General features: G+C 24.2%; 1 pseudogene; it reads left to right on the forward strand.

Moving 5' to 3' along the window:
* The window catches only part of LOC129611215 (uncharacterized), a 108,483-nt pseudogene that overhangs the window by 55,554 nt on the left and 35,244 nt on the right, over positions 1-17,685 (forward strand).

The raw sequence follows: 17,685 nt of genomic DNA on the forward strand, positions 1-17,685 counted from the left end.
AAATTTTTTTGAGAAAAATTTTTGAAATTTCAATAATCGCAATCGAATAGTTATCTTTTTTGAAGCAGATGGGCCGGTTTTTAAAGTTGAATGGAACGCATTCTGCCCATGGATCGCAATTTGCCGACGACTGTTGTAATGAATTGTTTTAAAAGCGTTTTATAAGAGTGAAATTATTTCTAAAAATTAATGGTTTTGTTGTTAAAATAAATTAATTTAAAACATTTTTAATGTTATTAAAATAAAAATAAGATTGAAAAGGCAGTCGATTTTTTAGCAACTTCCTTATTTGAATATCTTTTAATATCAACGATAATTTCGAAATAGAGAATACACGAATAAAGATAATCTTATGCTTGAAAATAAATCGAATGATGATAAAAATAACCTGAGATTCAAATTTAACAAATCTGAGTTAAAGGCACTTAATTCTAAAATTTTTATTTTACCAAAATTTTCGAAATTCGCATCAATCAATTTATATTATACCAATATTGTCTTTCTATGAAAAACAAAAAAAATATATATATATATATTATTTTACATAAAAATACACACATTTTAACACATTCAAACAAAAATATTATTAATAAACCAATTAACATTTAAATAATATTTCACATACTTATTACATAAATACTAAGCACATACAACCATATTATATAAATTATTCATTAAGAACATTATTCACATTATTAAAAAAAAAAAAATCGTCATTTGATAAATTAAATTCACAAATCAGCACTAATATATTTAGAGTAATAATAATTAATAAGCACACATTTCCAAAAAAAACACATACCCAATGCTCACATAACATTCAACATAATCCAAATCCAATTTTACCATAAGGATAAAAGAAAAAAAAAATTTATTATTTTTTAAGCACTGCTAAATTTTGTTTTGTTGATTGCCAAATAAATTATGAATACCAAATGGAAAACAATAAAAAAAAAATTAATAGAATAAAAATATTGCATGCGAGAAATTTTTTTCTTTCATGCTACATTTTTTTTTTTAATATACATATTATTATACAATATTATGTTACATGAGATAAACTAAAAAAAAATCATTGCGATAATAATATTGTTATAGTTTTAATGGTGTTTTAGTAAAAATAATTGAAAAATGCATAATTTATTTGTTTTTTAATTTTATACCATAAATAATTTAATCTTAAAATTATTTAGAATTTTGTTATTATAGATTAAAATCAAAATTTATTCGAATATAAAGTAAATCCACAATAATAGGAAAATGAAATTGGTGAGAATAATATTTTCCGTACATTTTTTTTTGGAATGAGAATAATAAAGTGAGAGAACTCGTTGCCTTTGTTGAAGAGAATTAAAAGTTTGAGCTAATATTTCTAAATCTTTGGAAATTAAAAATACTAATTTCATTCTTTTCAAGCTAGGATGACTAACTTCACGAAATATTTACAAAAGTAGCTATTTAGTAAATTAAAATAATTAGTTTGATTGCTATATATTAATTTGAAATTAGCAATATATCAGCCCAACATCGTTCAAGTTGAAATGGATTTAAAAACAGTTCTAAAACAAGAACTGAAATGTAAATAATAAAAAGTTTTAACAATTTTTTCGTAAAATTGAAATTCATTAACTGCAAAATCTGTTCATATATAAGCTAGTATACGATGCATTTCGTATTGAATAATACTTTCTTTCGTCTTAATCACACATTACAAGCGTTGCATGCATTAAATAGTAGAAACCTCCGGCATACTAGCAATTGGCACTATCAAATAATTTTTTGATTTCTTTTTTTTAATTGATGGCATTTTTCAATTATTTTCACATTAGTACCTTAAAAATATTTTTTTTTTGTTTTGAACGACTCAAATTTCATATATATTTTATCATTATTTTTTTAATTTTTAAGCAATATTATAATTTTCTATATTATTATAACAAAAAATATTATTGGAACGAAAACGCTTATCATATTCGATTTTCTTATTTATTTTTCTTTTCCTTATTTGTTTTTTTGTATTGTTTCCTTTTCCCTTTCCAAAAAAAAAATCGACCAAAAAAAAATTACTAATCAAATTGAATCATGTATATACTGCAATATAACCACCCTGCAAAATTAATCAAAAATTGGATGATGCCTGCCTCTCCGCAAAATTATTGATTGGTCAAACAAAAAAAAATCAAATTGCAACCAAAAACCTCAAAATTTTTGCTGCATACTAAAAAAAAAATAATCAAATAAATTTTAATTGTAAATTATTTGCAAATTTTGTTTATATAACAAAAAAACAAACATTTTTTTGCGCTGCATCATATATTTCAAAATAACATAAAAATCTACCATTAATAATTTTTATAATTAAAATCACACGTGTCACATATTTTAAATTCTAACAATCTAAAATAACAATTAATCAAAATTAATCGCACACATATAAATAACAAATACTAAAAAAAAAATAAAAATAAAAAATCAAAACACCACACACACACACAAAAACACAAAAAACATATTATGAAAAAAAAAAAATATTAGAAATTACGGAAATCGATCAAATATATCGAGTCCTAAAACAAGCTGGTGAAATTAAAAATAATTCAGAAAAACCAACAACATCTGTACAACCGCTTTCGCTTGCATCACTCGGTAAACCAGATTCAATAGCAGCAATAGCAAAAGCAGCTGCATTACAACAGCAACAACAGGCACAACAACAGGATCAACAAACGCAACAACAGCAATCACAACAACAACAGGATATTCCTATAGTCAATGTACCTGAATGTCCAGAACGTAGAGTATTACCGTCATCAGGAACAAGTCGTTCACCTAGGGGACCAACCTCATATAAACCACCACCATCTTCAATAAGTAAAAGTGGTGGATTAACAGCGCCTTCAATACAAGATGTTTCTAGTTCAGGTCCGAATTTTTAAGAATTTTCTCACCAATTTACTATTTTTTTTTTAAGTTTTTAACGTAGTTAAAAAAAAAGTTATCTGCAACAAAAAAACAACAAGTTTAAGTAGTTATAGTTTTTTTTTTTAAGCATTTTTATTCAAACATTTTCTTTTAGAACAAACTTTTTTATGTTTTCTCTTCTTTGCTTCCTGTATAAACTTTTTTATCCTATTTTTTTTCGAAAATTTATGAATCTTTAAGAGTTTTTATTCTACATAATTTTAGCCTTTTTTTTCTTTTACTACAACAAACCTTCTACTATATTTTTTAGATAGTAAAATGCACCTTTTTATCTTTATCAAAAGGAACGGCTATCATGCTCCGAGTCAATAACTTAAAACAAAATAACAGATGTGAAATCTCAAAAACTGCTATTCTAGACTATGCTGAATCAAGTTTTGTATTGCTTTGATGGGGTGTAAGTAATTATGCCAATAATGCAATTCTAGTTTAGCTTAAATTACAAAAAAATAGGTAAAAATTTATTGAATAATATGGTAACGTTCCTTTTGATGAGGTAAAGTGTCCAAAAGTTGAATAATATCAAAATATAAATAACAAGTAAACATGTTATATAACAAGATTATTACAATTATTCTATTTTATATCTCTTTTGTAATAAAAACATTCTATCCTTTTTCTCTCACTCTCCTGTAGCGTTTAGATTCAATAAGTACTTTTAAACTTCTTTTTCTAATTTTCTATATATATAGTTCACCAATTAATTTTTCTAAAATCAACTCTTTAATTGGCTATGGAACTTTTGTTTAATTAAAGGGAACGAACAGAGATGTTGAGAAGCAGTTGTTACACAAAATATAATAGAATAAATTTTAAAATACAGTAGAACCTTTTCATTTTGAACTCTCCAAAACCATAATATCACTTCAAAATAGAGAAATTATGTAATTATTAGAAAATTTCGAATATAAAATTGGATTGTAAAGCGAAGAATTTGTTGTTTTTAAGATTTCAATTCTTATTATGAAAATACAAGAGTTTGAAAACTTCAAATACAATCCAATGTAACAAAACGGCAGTATTCGGTATTGTAAAAAAACAAAGTTTTGACACCGACATCAAACCGTATTTAAATCCAAAACTAAACACAATGACAGTGCATATGTATAGCTACAAATTTTGGTTTTGAAATTTTTGTTCAAACTTACTTTAAAAATAACATTATAAACATTATTACCATTCTCCTTAAAATAAGCAGCCTGTTGTCTATTTTCTACAACAAAATTCAACGTAAAATGTTAAATATTAGAGTTATGTCAATTTAAGTACTAACTAACTCGTCTGCTGCCAACTTAATTTCGTTAAATCTTCGAGATCTACCTACATCTGTATCCTAAAACACCACGTAAGGTTTTACGCGGCTGTTCATAATGTTTTATTAACATTTTATTACTTTCGCTATACGTGCAAATGCCACAACAAAATAATATTCAATATAAATTTTTATAAAGTTCCATTGCTAATTTTTTAAACTTACTAGATAACCTTGTAATAATAACATTAGTAACATTTAACAATGCAATAATACAGCAAATTTTTATAAATTTATTAAGTAAAATACATACATATATACAATATTCAATCAAAAAACAGAAGCATGGCCGAATCAATAATAACAATATAAAATTACATGTAGTGATGCCAACTTACTTTAAACAAAAAGAAATATTATTACGTTCTATAATTTTAACATTAAATTATTAATAAAAAAAAAAAATTATTTCAAATATAAGATTAAAACAAAATTGAGGTTTTTGGTAAAAGTGTTGTACAAATTTCAATGTTTAGAATAGTTTATTTTTATTATGTATGTTAGAATTTAAAAAAAAAGTAACACTTCAAATATAATATTTAAAATAAAAAATATTTTAAAAGAGCTGTGAATTAACAACTTACTTTTGTGCTTAATTAACAACTTTAATTAACAATTTTTTAAATCTGTCACTTCTGAACAGAGATAACAAAACTTGCTTGCAGAGATAACAAAACTGAAAATATTACAACTTGCTTGCTTTTTAAAACAGAAAATTTTTGTGTTTGGTAGTCAGTTAGTAAATAAGAAGTACATTACAGTGCTCTATTTGCGAAATTTAGTGTTTTTCATCTAATTGTAATAAGATCTCCTGATCTGTAGCTTTATGTAATCAACTCATATTATTTCAAAACCTGGTAAATCTGGTAAAACTAATGACAATTACATACAATAGCTAAGAAAATAAGTCCAAAAATATGTTTGATTTTCTCTTGAACTATAAAAATTTTATATGCTGTTTTTAATTTTGTTGAAGAATATTCCTAAGCTTTATTCTATGTAAATAAGAGAAAAGTTCCTTAGTCGGCAAATTAATTATATTCTTTCATATTTTCATTTGACCCTGTTTAAATCTGCATTTCCACGAAATTTGCCTGGTTTCGGTAATTTAAAGGTGGTGACAAATTAAAACTTAAAAAACGTCTACGTCTTTGATTGAAATATATTTAATAAATTAACTAAATTTTTTTTGTACAATGATTTCAAAACAATGATTTCGGATACGCGGTCCTACAAGTCCTATAATTTAGTTTTAAAACCATAAATTTATTTAGTCTGTATTATTATTCATAATTACGAGAAAATTATAATTTGCACTTAGGCAGTTTTGATTTTAAAATGAATATTTATAATTTAAGGTTTTGGGAATCACAATCAATCATTACTCATAATTTTTATATAGCAGTTTTTTTTTTTAATTTTAATTAAATCCTTTTTCAAAATTAATCTTCGATGATTTTATTTATGCATTATGCAACAATGCATTATTTTCACACATTGAAGGCTTACAAACTCAATAGATTTTCAAATATCTCGAAAATTTTTAAAATAAACAAAATATTTGAAATATGTGCCTAAAATTTTTTTTTACTAATAATCTTTCAAAATACAAAAATTTAATACCTTTTATATTTTCATCTAAATTAAAACCAATATTTTTTAATTATCATAATGGCAGCATAATGAATTTATGATGCAAAATATTCTTTTTAATTTAAACCTGAACGATTAAAAATAAGTACTTATTAAAAAAATTTGAAAAATATTTTCCATATTCCTCAACATAAAAAATAAATTTGTAATCCGGTATAAATCAATGTACTGGGTTTAATTAACTAAAATTTTAAACAAAATATTGTCGAGGATTAAATTGCAAAACCCTAAATTTAGCGTTATTTATACTTGGAATCCGCAAAAAAATAAAAAAATTAATTTCAATAATTTCAAATTCATAATTCAATATGCTTTGATATAAAATATTTATTGATGCCATATTTTAAATTTTTTTAATAATATTTCTACAGGGTGTTTGAATGAGAAATTGGAACACATCAAATTTTTTTAAAAATATTCCCTGAGCAGCTCCTATAGAACTAAATCAGATAAAAGACAAATGATTTGGGAATCGGACATCGAAGTGTCTAGTTTTTAGATTCCCTCTTATAGCTTAAAAAATATGGTACACCAAGAGAACAAATTTAATTAGCAAATTTTGAAGTCTACAAAATTAAAAACTTTTATGCAATATACGAAATTGAATCTAAGGTCAAATTTAAAATTTTAGAAAGAATTGTAACAACTTTTCTCTTAACTTTTGTTTATTTACAATTATTAGATATTAATATATTTATTTGATTATGTCAAGAAAGCTGTCATGCATTCAATAATCATTGCGAAACAAAAAATTCAATAACGTTGAGAGTTCGAACAATTAAAACCTTAAAGATAAGTTTTTGATGTCTTTACGGAAACGTTATATTGATCATACTTCATTGATCTCGTCAATTTGTTGTACTAATCCGCATTCAGTCAAATTTATAGCCAAATTTATAATTTTATTTTTATATCATTTTAGATGAGGTTCAATTAAATTTTGTATAATACCTAAAAGGATGTGTACAAATTTTTTTAAAAACTAATCCGCGCACACATTGTTCATAAATTTTTAGAAATCAAAAAAAAAAATTGCATTTAAATTTCCGCTTTAATTGAGTTGGAAGAGGAATTTTTAAAAATGTTTTTTAATTTATCACTAAAAAATCTATTGTTATTTTAACGTCAAAATGTTTGTTATGTGGTAATGTATATTTCAGTTTCAACATTCATACATACAGAATTGCATATGTATGAACATAATTTATAAAATTTTTCTGATTTTTTAACTTCTTTATTATTAAAAACCATTTGATTTTTTGTTTTATTTATGGAATAAAAATTTTAATCTGTCACATCTCATTAAAATTTGGACCTAAAACAAAAAAAATGAGTTTTACAATCCGTAATTTAATTTAAATAAAAGATCTTTCCCTTAAATTACGAGTTGCCAGAATTTCCTAAATTTAGTGTTTCTGACAAATATTGACAATGTTGTAAATTGTCATTAAATTACAATTGAATTTTACTTGCAATTGCATTAGCCTAAAAAAGACATACGAGTATATGCCTAAATATATGCAATTTTTAGTTTCACTATAAATTATTTTTATGAAGATTATGCAATACGAATATTTATCAATAATAGATATCTTATAAATAATTTTTTAAAAATTATGTAGAAGATGTCTTAATTTTATAAAATATTTCTGAACATAGTTCTGTACATAATTCAAAAAATTGATTTGTTTTCATATTGAAAAGCAAAACAGAGCTTATTCTTGTTTTGGTCTACCGGAATATTTCATTATTACCATCACCACAATAATTTGCAAAATAAAAGCAATACGATGTCATATTACTATGTAGGCGTATATATGTAAATATTATGTCAATGGTAAGAGTCAAAGTAAATTGTAACGTTTCAATTAGAAATTAACCACTTAAATAACATTGCTTGAAGATTTTTCGAAAATTCTTATCCTATATAACATGAGAAACTATTTGACCATTGTTATTTATCTGTATAATAGAGTAAATGCAAAAATTTAGAAATATCCCATTTTTTGAAAACTAAAATTAATCGAAAATCAATATTAACCATTAATTAAAAACCTACCATTACATGCAAACCTAAAGGTAAAACATTTAAAGGTAATTGTAAAAATTTATAAAACTAAAAGTAACTAAAATTTTAAAGTAATGGAAGTATGTAAAATTCGCCTCATTGGTAACTATACGCATAGACAAAGTTGCAATGAATTTAAATCTACGTTATTGTTTCAAAAATATCCCAAATTTTATTTCAATACTCTATTGCCCATAAAAAAGTGATTTCAATATTGCAACTGCACTTAAAAAATCCAAATTTTAAATCCAAATTTAGCGATCCTATTGTCATTTATTCAAATTCTCTTCAATTGCCTTTAAACCACCATTTGTTCATTATTAACTATAAAAGCGATTTTGATTTAAAAATTTAACAATAAAGAATAATCCTCTTTTTGATTCTCCTGTGTAAACGAAAATCCATTAAGATCATACCAATAAAGGGAAATCACAAATAATTTAAATTGACAAATAAATTGTGTGTGCATAAAAATCAAAATAAAAACAAAAATTTTTTATTCTCTTTAGCAACTCTATTTAAAATTGTTAAATGCAATATTCGCACACAATCGACGTTCTCTTTAAAATTATCAAAATAAAAACAAGTTATTTTTAGTGTAATGCAAGAGACGTAAAATTAATTTTTGCAAATTTCTAAGAATAAGTCTTCTTGCACCATTTAAATTAATTCCCTTAAGCTCTAATTGACCTTTACTATTACTTTATGGAAAAAGTCAAAGAAAATGTTGTTGCTGATAAAAGCAATTTTTTTTTTTAAATTATTTTTTTTTCACTTACATTCGCTATTACTGTTAGAAATTCAGTTGGAATCAGATATACGAGTACTAGAGTGGTTTAACAAATATATAAGTCAACATTGGAACATGGGACACTATTGAAATAGGAGTATTAAAATATTCTTAAGACAAATTGTATTGTTCTCTTTTATATTATCAGAAAATCTTAATTTTGAATGAATTCAAGTATCTTTTCAAAATTGTGAAAGCAGTGCTATTTTTAATAAACTGGCAGGTAATTCACCCTTTCTCGAGAATTTTTCTACAGCCTGATCGTGAATCTCGCTTTTTTACTCACTTTTTATTCACTCTCAAATCAGAACTCTCAGTATTTTCTAATGGATGTTTAACTTTTCCAATAAGATTACTTATTTTTTTAATTGGATTTTTGCATCTTTTCTTAAATTATTGACTGAACCTCTCACTTTCAAAATCAAAGTGAATAAGTTTTGTATGCTTTTTTGAAAAAAACAAGATACGCAATACGAAATAATTCTTCCAACTCCGAAATTAAAAACATTTGATTGTTACCCACAATCTTCTCACTTTTCGAGTAAAACAGCAAAATAGACGATCAGGCCTTTAGTGTAAATTTTGAAGTTGTCCATAAAGATCGAAAACTTTTTGTCCAAATACGTATAAAAATTTGTGGTTCATATGAACAAAATTATATTTTCATCATTGCCACAGAAAATTACAAAAAAAGGGATATTTTTCGATCTACTCTAATTTCTATACACTATACACTATGTTTCTATGAATCTATTATTGCTATTCAAAAACAATTCGAAGAAAACGCAATTGTAAAGGACCTTTTATACCTTTAAATGTTATTTCTATGTATATAAACGAATTAGTATTGAAAACTCATTGATAGCAATTTCTCATGTCGCTAAATCCAATTTTTCTCTTTTCAAATTTTTTAAAAATTTGGAATAATTTTTCTATACTGAAAATAATTTTAGTAGGTATCGAAAAATTGAAATTTTTTCTTAATTTTTTTATTGGTTTTTCTATTAATAGGAAGAAAAAAATTTTAATGTATAGAAGACATAGCAAAAAATATATGGAGAGTTTTTCACAGTTATATTTCATTTGCACCGGAAAAAACAATTCACATTGAAAAACGTGCTAGCAAGCAATTGAAGCATAAATTTTATCTCTATCCTTTCTTCTTTTACCGTTTTTTTTTTGTGTTATTTGTCTTTTTTGTTTCCCATTTTACAATATAGGGCTAACAAAAATCTTATCGGTTTAAAAAACAAAAAAAAAATTTTTGAATGGAAAACTGAGAAAATTGATGTGTTAATTTCTGGCTACAGTAAAAAAGGATATTTTTCATTTGGATATGTGAATAAATTTTCAATGTAGAAATTTTTATATTTAAAGCATAACGATAAATAATTTGATCTGGGTAGAGAATAAGGCGTGATAATTGTAAAATTGCAATATACATTATAATATTTAGCACAAGAAAGAACAGTTAAAATAAAATAATCTCGTTTTACAAAAAAAATAGTTTTTTTCATTAAAATCCTTTAGTATTATATAGGTAGCCAACTAACATCTGATAAAATTTTGTACATGAGGCGCTTGATTGAGCTTGAAACAAAAAAAATTATCTGGAAAATTCAATAAAATTTGAGAATAATTGAATACCGACTGGTTATTCATTATATATTCAGGAATATAACAGTTATAATTGATGATTTTATTCTTGATAATGAATCAATTAAACCATTACGAAATATTAAATGTAAACCAAGTCAATTTACTAAAACTTTGCATAAAATTTATTCCATCGAATTTACAGCTTAAATTCTTCTTTTGCAGAACAAATGATGAAAGCAAACAAATTTTATTACTACTTTCAATTAATTTATGATTCAATATTATTGTACTAAAATGTTGTACATTTCCGTCACCTTATTGCTTCGCTTGGACCCCGCCAATGCTTGACATATATTCTATCTCTATAATTTCTCATATAATGGTTTCAGCATCTTTGAAAAAAAAAATATAAATAAATTAAAATAAAATTTATTGTTGTGATCTTGAAAAAAAAAAATAAAATAGATTATATATAAAGATTATCGATTATATTGCATCTGCAGGATTTTACAGCAATAATAACAGCGGTAGCAACAATAATAGTAGTAATAGTAGTGTTATGTTACCAATAACAAATACAAACAATCCATATTTATTATTACAACAACAAATGCAATTACAACAGCAACAACAACAACAATTCTTACAACAACAATTACAACATCAATCATCAATATCTACAATAGCACCAACATCATTAACAACAACTGTAACTGATAGTTCAGGATTAAGAAGACGTTTATTTGCTGGTTTTCGTCCATTATCCGGTTTTGGACGAACAATAACTGGTCGACGAAATCGCTCACCACAACATCGATCAATATCATTGCCCGAAAGTAATTACGTCACTACTACTTCTAACTGTAATTTTTCCATTTTTTTCTATCTTTTTTATATTTACAAAAAAAAAAAAAAATTACTTTATATTTATATTTGCCACTCCTTAAAAATATATTCGATATATAAATGTACGTGTATGATACTTTATAACACTTTTTAATTGTTTCTCATTTTTCTGTTTATTAATTTTATACGAAAAGTGATAATTCAAAAGAGCATTAAAAAATGGTAGATTCGGAAAAAAATTTGAGTTGTGATTTTCGACAAAATTTTTTGTTAAATTTTCCCTTCACTCCCAGAAACCTCAATTTCCAAATAATTTAATTGTAATCTAATTCGAACTTCATTTCGATGTAAATCTTCATTTCGAATATGTTATTACTTAACATACGTTATGCTTAACTACGTAAAGCAAATTGTATTTCGATGTCAGCTTTTAAAATATTGTCATTATGATCACATTCTTTAAATATTAAATCAACTTTGGACACCCCTAAATCTGGAAAAATTTGAAAAAAAAAAAAATAATTTCTGTCCAAAAATCATTTATTTTATTTCTTGTGTTTTTAGAATTTTACTGGAAATCTGACAGACTATAATTGTATTTTAAATTCAAAATAAAAGATTATTTTATAAAACTTTTTATTACAAACTCCACCTGTAATCGAAAATATCATTCAATTGTTGCAAATGCATCCTTATTTTAAATGCAGTTGACTCTATTAATATTTATCAATAGGAGAATACTTTGTTTGTTGACTGTTTTTACAAACGACGTTTCCAATTGCAGGCTCTGTAAAATATAAAATATAAATTTTAATTTTTAAAACCACCAAATGCCTTTTACATTTCAAACGTGGTATTAAGTATAAACATTCAATATCGCCATTCAAATTTCAACTCCAACTCTTTTAACAGACTAAATGTCAATAATGTTTGTCGCAGTATCAACGTTTTGAAATGAATTATCACTTTTTGTGAAATTACTTTGGTTCCATCTTTATTTTTTTTAAATTCCAAAAAAATTTTCAATTTATTTAAATTATACCAGCACTTAATTCAAAATTTACTCACAAAATATCAATAATTGGAATTTTTAAAATTAATTTTTTTTTGTATAATTTGAAATTTTTTATGTTTCCATTGTAAGTTTTTTTTCTGTTATTTTTTGGTCAAAAAGGGAAATTATTAGTAAAATTACATTAAATTTTAAATACAGCACTGTTAAATTTAATTTTTTTTTACTTTTTATTCATATTTCATAAATTAAATAATAATATTATGTAAAATTCGAATAAAAAAAAAAAACATTTTGTTTTTTGTTAAAAAAATAATTTTAATATTAAATGTGTTTTGTAAGTTCCAAAAATAAAAAAAGAATCGTGCCGAAATTTTTTGTCGCCATGAAATAACACCATATTACATATAAACATGAGGAATTAAACATGAGAAAATTTAAATTTTGTTGAAAAATTTTCGAATTATTACAAATTAATAAAAATGGAAAATTTAAATATTCAAATATTATTGAAATATTAACTGGAAAATATACTGAAAATTAAAATATAACTAATAAATTTAAACACATTAGAGTCAATTTCACTAAAAAGAGTAGTTTTTAACTTAAAAAAACAGGAAACACAACCGAATTGAAGAACTAGAAGATATAACAGAATCTTAATTGATATTAAAGTGAAAAGAACACAAAACAAATTGAAATCACGTAGTTTTCCATGATATAACGCACCTAGTATCGCGATGTTACACACATATTTTACAATACGATTTGTGGTTTCTACAAAACAGTTTACTAAAACAGGTCAAAAATTGCTGTTATTTAAAAAAAATACATTTATTTTTGATTTTTGCAGTGTTGTCAGTCATTTTAGTAAATTACTGTTCCTAACATTTTGTTACTTGTGTTCTAACATATAAAACGAATTCAAGTTTTACCATTATCCGCTATCTGAATTTGACTAAATTACATTTTAAACTATTTTTTACTCTGACTCTGGACTCTGAATATTACAGAAGACATTTAAAGTAGATTTCAAGTAGATCCATCGAACAATTTTACCCCCCACTTCCTAATAAAATTTTATTAGGAATAATGTGCGTTGTTTATTTTCATATGGTATTATTTCAAGGAGGCTTCAAGTTAATGTTGCATTAAAGTCCTGTTATAAATGTTATACAGAAAAAAAGTAACAATTTTTTACACACTTTTATTTTATTTTTGATATTTTGTTTTTTTGTTGTTTTTTCTGTCTTTTTTTTCACAATATATATGTGAGAGAAAATTTACCATTTTCATGTACAATATTCAGATAAGCCCTTTTATGTTTTGGTAATTTTGGATTACCAATTTATTATTATTGCCGTAGGAAGGAAAATTATTTTATATAAAAAAATTGAACACAAAAAAAAAATAATTTAAAAAAAAAATTGAATGGGCATGATACAAGAAATGCAGTTATTAAATGCAGGAAATTCATATTGGGCTATAAAGATAAAATCTTTTATACATAATATAGAGGTGCTCATCATCCTGTATTTCATTAAATTTATTATGTACATATATTGTATTTGTTTTCTTATATACTATAAAATGTTATCCTTACCTTACAAATACATGATATTAATGTTAATAATGTAAATATAAAACACATACACTCACAAAATATTTAAAAATTGAAAAAGTGAAAATTTATCGGATATAAATTTAAACCATACACCATAAAACTGTATTTTAAAACCGGATATTTATAAATACTTTAATAAAGTAAATATAGAATTCAAAAAAATTTTTGTAATCCTGTGTATACCATGCACAAGTAATTTTTGAAAATCTATGAATTTTTATTTATACAAAAAATTCCATTATTTTTAATTTAAATACTTACATATGTGCGTAAACAAGCAAAGAATTATAACATACCCGGAATTTAAGACATTAGAGCCGAAATATTTCGAAACAATTTTATCCTTTTAAGAACATGACAAGCTTAGCAGATATTTCAAAATTTCAACACGATCGGAGATATTCTTGTTACTCTATTTAATACAGAATTTTTTGTAAAAAATGAGAAACGAGAATAAATTGACAAATATAATTGAAAAATTCGGAAAAATTCAACCCTATCATGAATTCCTCCCTTAGAATCCTACTAATTACGAGCTTCATTACGACATAGACTTTTGAATGATCATAAATTCCTTCCGTGGAGATTTTGTATCACCAATGGCAGCACCATTTTTTAGATCACAATTTTATTTCAACTGTCCAATACTTATTTATATTATATTGTTGCAATTTGAAATTAAAATATAAAATGGAAAAAATGGAAAAAAAATTAGCAAATAAGAATTCATTTCCCTTCATGGTAGATGGTTTAGAGGATAAAGAAAACACAAAATTTTTAACTTTAGAGAAAAATTCAAAACCACCGTGCTCTGAAGAGTGCTCTAAATTTAAAAATTGCTGATTACGTGTGATTATTTATTTCGTAGGCCCTTGACGTGTATTTTTACTACATTGAATTACTAATTGAATATTAGTAATTTGGAATTGAGAGTATGATAATTATCCGAATTTCAGGGCTACGAACGGATTTCTCTTCACATTGTTATAATTTATTATTGTTATACAGGTTCAATATATAAGAAATTTCATTTTAATTAATATAAAAACTTTTTTTGTTGTGTTATAAGCTTACTATCAGCTCAGCATTATCTGTTTTCTGTTATATTTCTCAAGAGAAATTTAAATATTGAACTGTTTTCAGAAATTCCTACTTTGAAGTCTTATAACACGAGAACGAGGGTCCAAAAAAGCAAAATATCGCTACGTGGTTTTGCTTGTTTGGACGCATTCTATCACACTGCTACGGGAGTATCATCGAGTTCTCGGACATCCTTTATAATTGAAAACGTTTAAAAAATTTCAATGTTAAACTAAAATCGCAAAATCAATTATATTACCACCATTAGATTAGATTCAAAGTATAGGAAAGAAAACAAAAAAAAACAATGTCTGTAGATTAATAACAAAAAAATACCAAAAATTATATACCCAATACAAGAGCACACACGTGTACAAAATGTGTTTATAGTCCTGTATGTTTACATATTTATGCAATATATAAAATTGTATATACACATATTGTGTATAAATAATAATATTTTCTTACAATTTCATTTTTAAATATGGTGCTAGGGGTATGTGTATGTGTGCAAAGGTAACACTAGTACAACATAAATAAATCTCATGACCTCTTATTTTATGCTACACTTACACATTTTTTTTTCTTTTTATATAATTTCTTATATATTTTAGTTTAGAGGAATAAACTTAATAATATCCTTGAGATGCAAAGTCTATGGTATATATACAATATACATGTGTATGTGTATAGTTGCAATGGCATTACTTTTAGTTGTTTAGATCCCATAATAATAAAATATACTACATGTATTACCATTATTTATCAATATATACATGTACATATATATACCAAGTGTGTATAAATATTTACATATTTACATTTATAGTTTTTTTTCGTACATTTGCACTACATCCAAAAAATATATACCTATATAAATTTTGTATGTGTAGGTCCCCGTTATATTGAATAGTTTATCATGTTACCTTACTGCCTTCCTCTTAGACCTTTTTTTTTTAGTTTTTTATTATTTTTTGGGTTTTTTTTTTTAGTGTTATGATTATGTTTTTATCTGCCTGTATAAGTCTATACAAGGTTAATCCTTTTTATGTATATATATATATATATATGTCCTTTATGAAAACAAAACAAAAAACAGCATTTTTTGTTCACTAGTTCAACATTCCTTCCGACATTTTAGAGTAATTTGGTGGGTTAGTTGGAATGTTTGTTTTTTTTATGTTTGTTGATTCTATTTTTTTTTATTTTCTTTATTTTTTAATATTATTTTTTTTTTTCATTTTGAATTTGGTGTCGTTTTTTATATGTCAAGAGACCATTGCTATAAAGTTGTAGCATTTAGTATGCAAAATGTACCATCAAGAAGCAATATAGAATAATGAAATGAGATATGATGAGTCCTATAGAAATATTTGTGCATATAGAAGAGACGATAAAAAAAATAGTTATGAAAAGGAGTAAAAGAGTAGGAAATAGAATAAAGAAATGAAAATAATATGATGAAATGAATCTGTTCCTTCTTTATGATATTATGATTTTAGAATGTGAAAAATTAAAATATAAAATTAATTTTTTTGTTTTCACTTTTCCTCTCGCTGTCTCTGTCTCCCATTAATTGTCCTTGTTGTTCTCATATAAATCATTATTTATTATGAAGTAAACTTTTATACTAAAATTTATGTTAATTAAATTTTTACTCGAGAGGTTATTTAAGAATAACTTGTTTTTATATTATTATATTACTACCACTGGAACGAAATATCTAATTTATATTTACAACTATATGTACATATTAACTAGAATTAAAATTGCGTAAATAACACAGTAGAATCAGTTTAAAAAATTACATTCAATTTTATCTTATTTGTATAAGATATTGTAAAAAAAATCTCTTAATTATTATGATTTTAATTCTCCATTTAGAAAGTTTAAAATTCAAATATAAAAATTTTCACTTTACTCATAATTTTAGATTAATTGTAATATCAAACGAAGCCTTAGTAATCCGAAATTTGTGATAATAAGTTTTAAATACAAAATCAGAATTATTTTCCAATATTTTGCATATTGTCAGGGGTATTTATTAGAAAATCCCCTAAAGATATGCAAAATAATTTTAAAAAATTATAAAAACTTAAAAAAAGTCAATTCTGAACTGTTATAAAATGATTCAAATGTTTTTACAATATGATTCGTGTACAAGTCTACAACAATTGTAAATATTAAGATTAGTTTACATGGCTAAAAAATAAAAAATTTTTTTTAATGAATAATATTAAGAAACATTGTGAAATATTAAGACACATTAGTAAGTGGTTAAATTTCTAAACTTTCAATCATATATAAATGTTAATAAAATCAAAACGAAAAATACAAAACAAGTATAAATTGTATGTTTTTAATAATTTAGAACTCATTGGCTTCATTGGCGTCAGTTATTGGATTAGAGACGGTAAAAAGACAAATAAAATTAAAAAATGCAAGTAGCTTTGTAACAGTAGCTTTATAATAGTAACTTTTCATTACGCTCTAATTAATTACTTACTTAAATAGGGCAGTTCACACTTAAATAAAACAGAGACCAATATGATATATTGTTACTTTTTCAAGTTCCCTAACATACAACCAATATGTAACTAAATTTTAATTATTTGACATCTAACTCGTATTGTTGTCTTTTTTGTCAAAGTTTCTATCAAGGTTTCAATAAATTGAAGCTAAAAGAACTGAAAAATTCTAATTGTAAGCTTAGATAAAA

Source organism: Condylostylus longicornis, unplaced genomic scaffold (genome assembly GCF_029603195.1).
Source record: "Condylostylus longicornis isolate FDR11 unplaced genomic scaffold, ASM2960319v2 ptg000048l, whole genome shotgun sequence".
NCBI classification, from domain to species: domain Eukaryota; kingdom Metazoa; phylum Arthropoda; class Insecta; order Diptera; family Dolichopodidae; genus Condylostylus; species Condylostylus longicornis.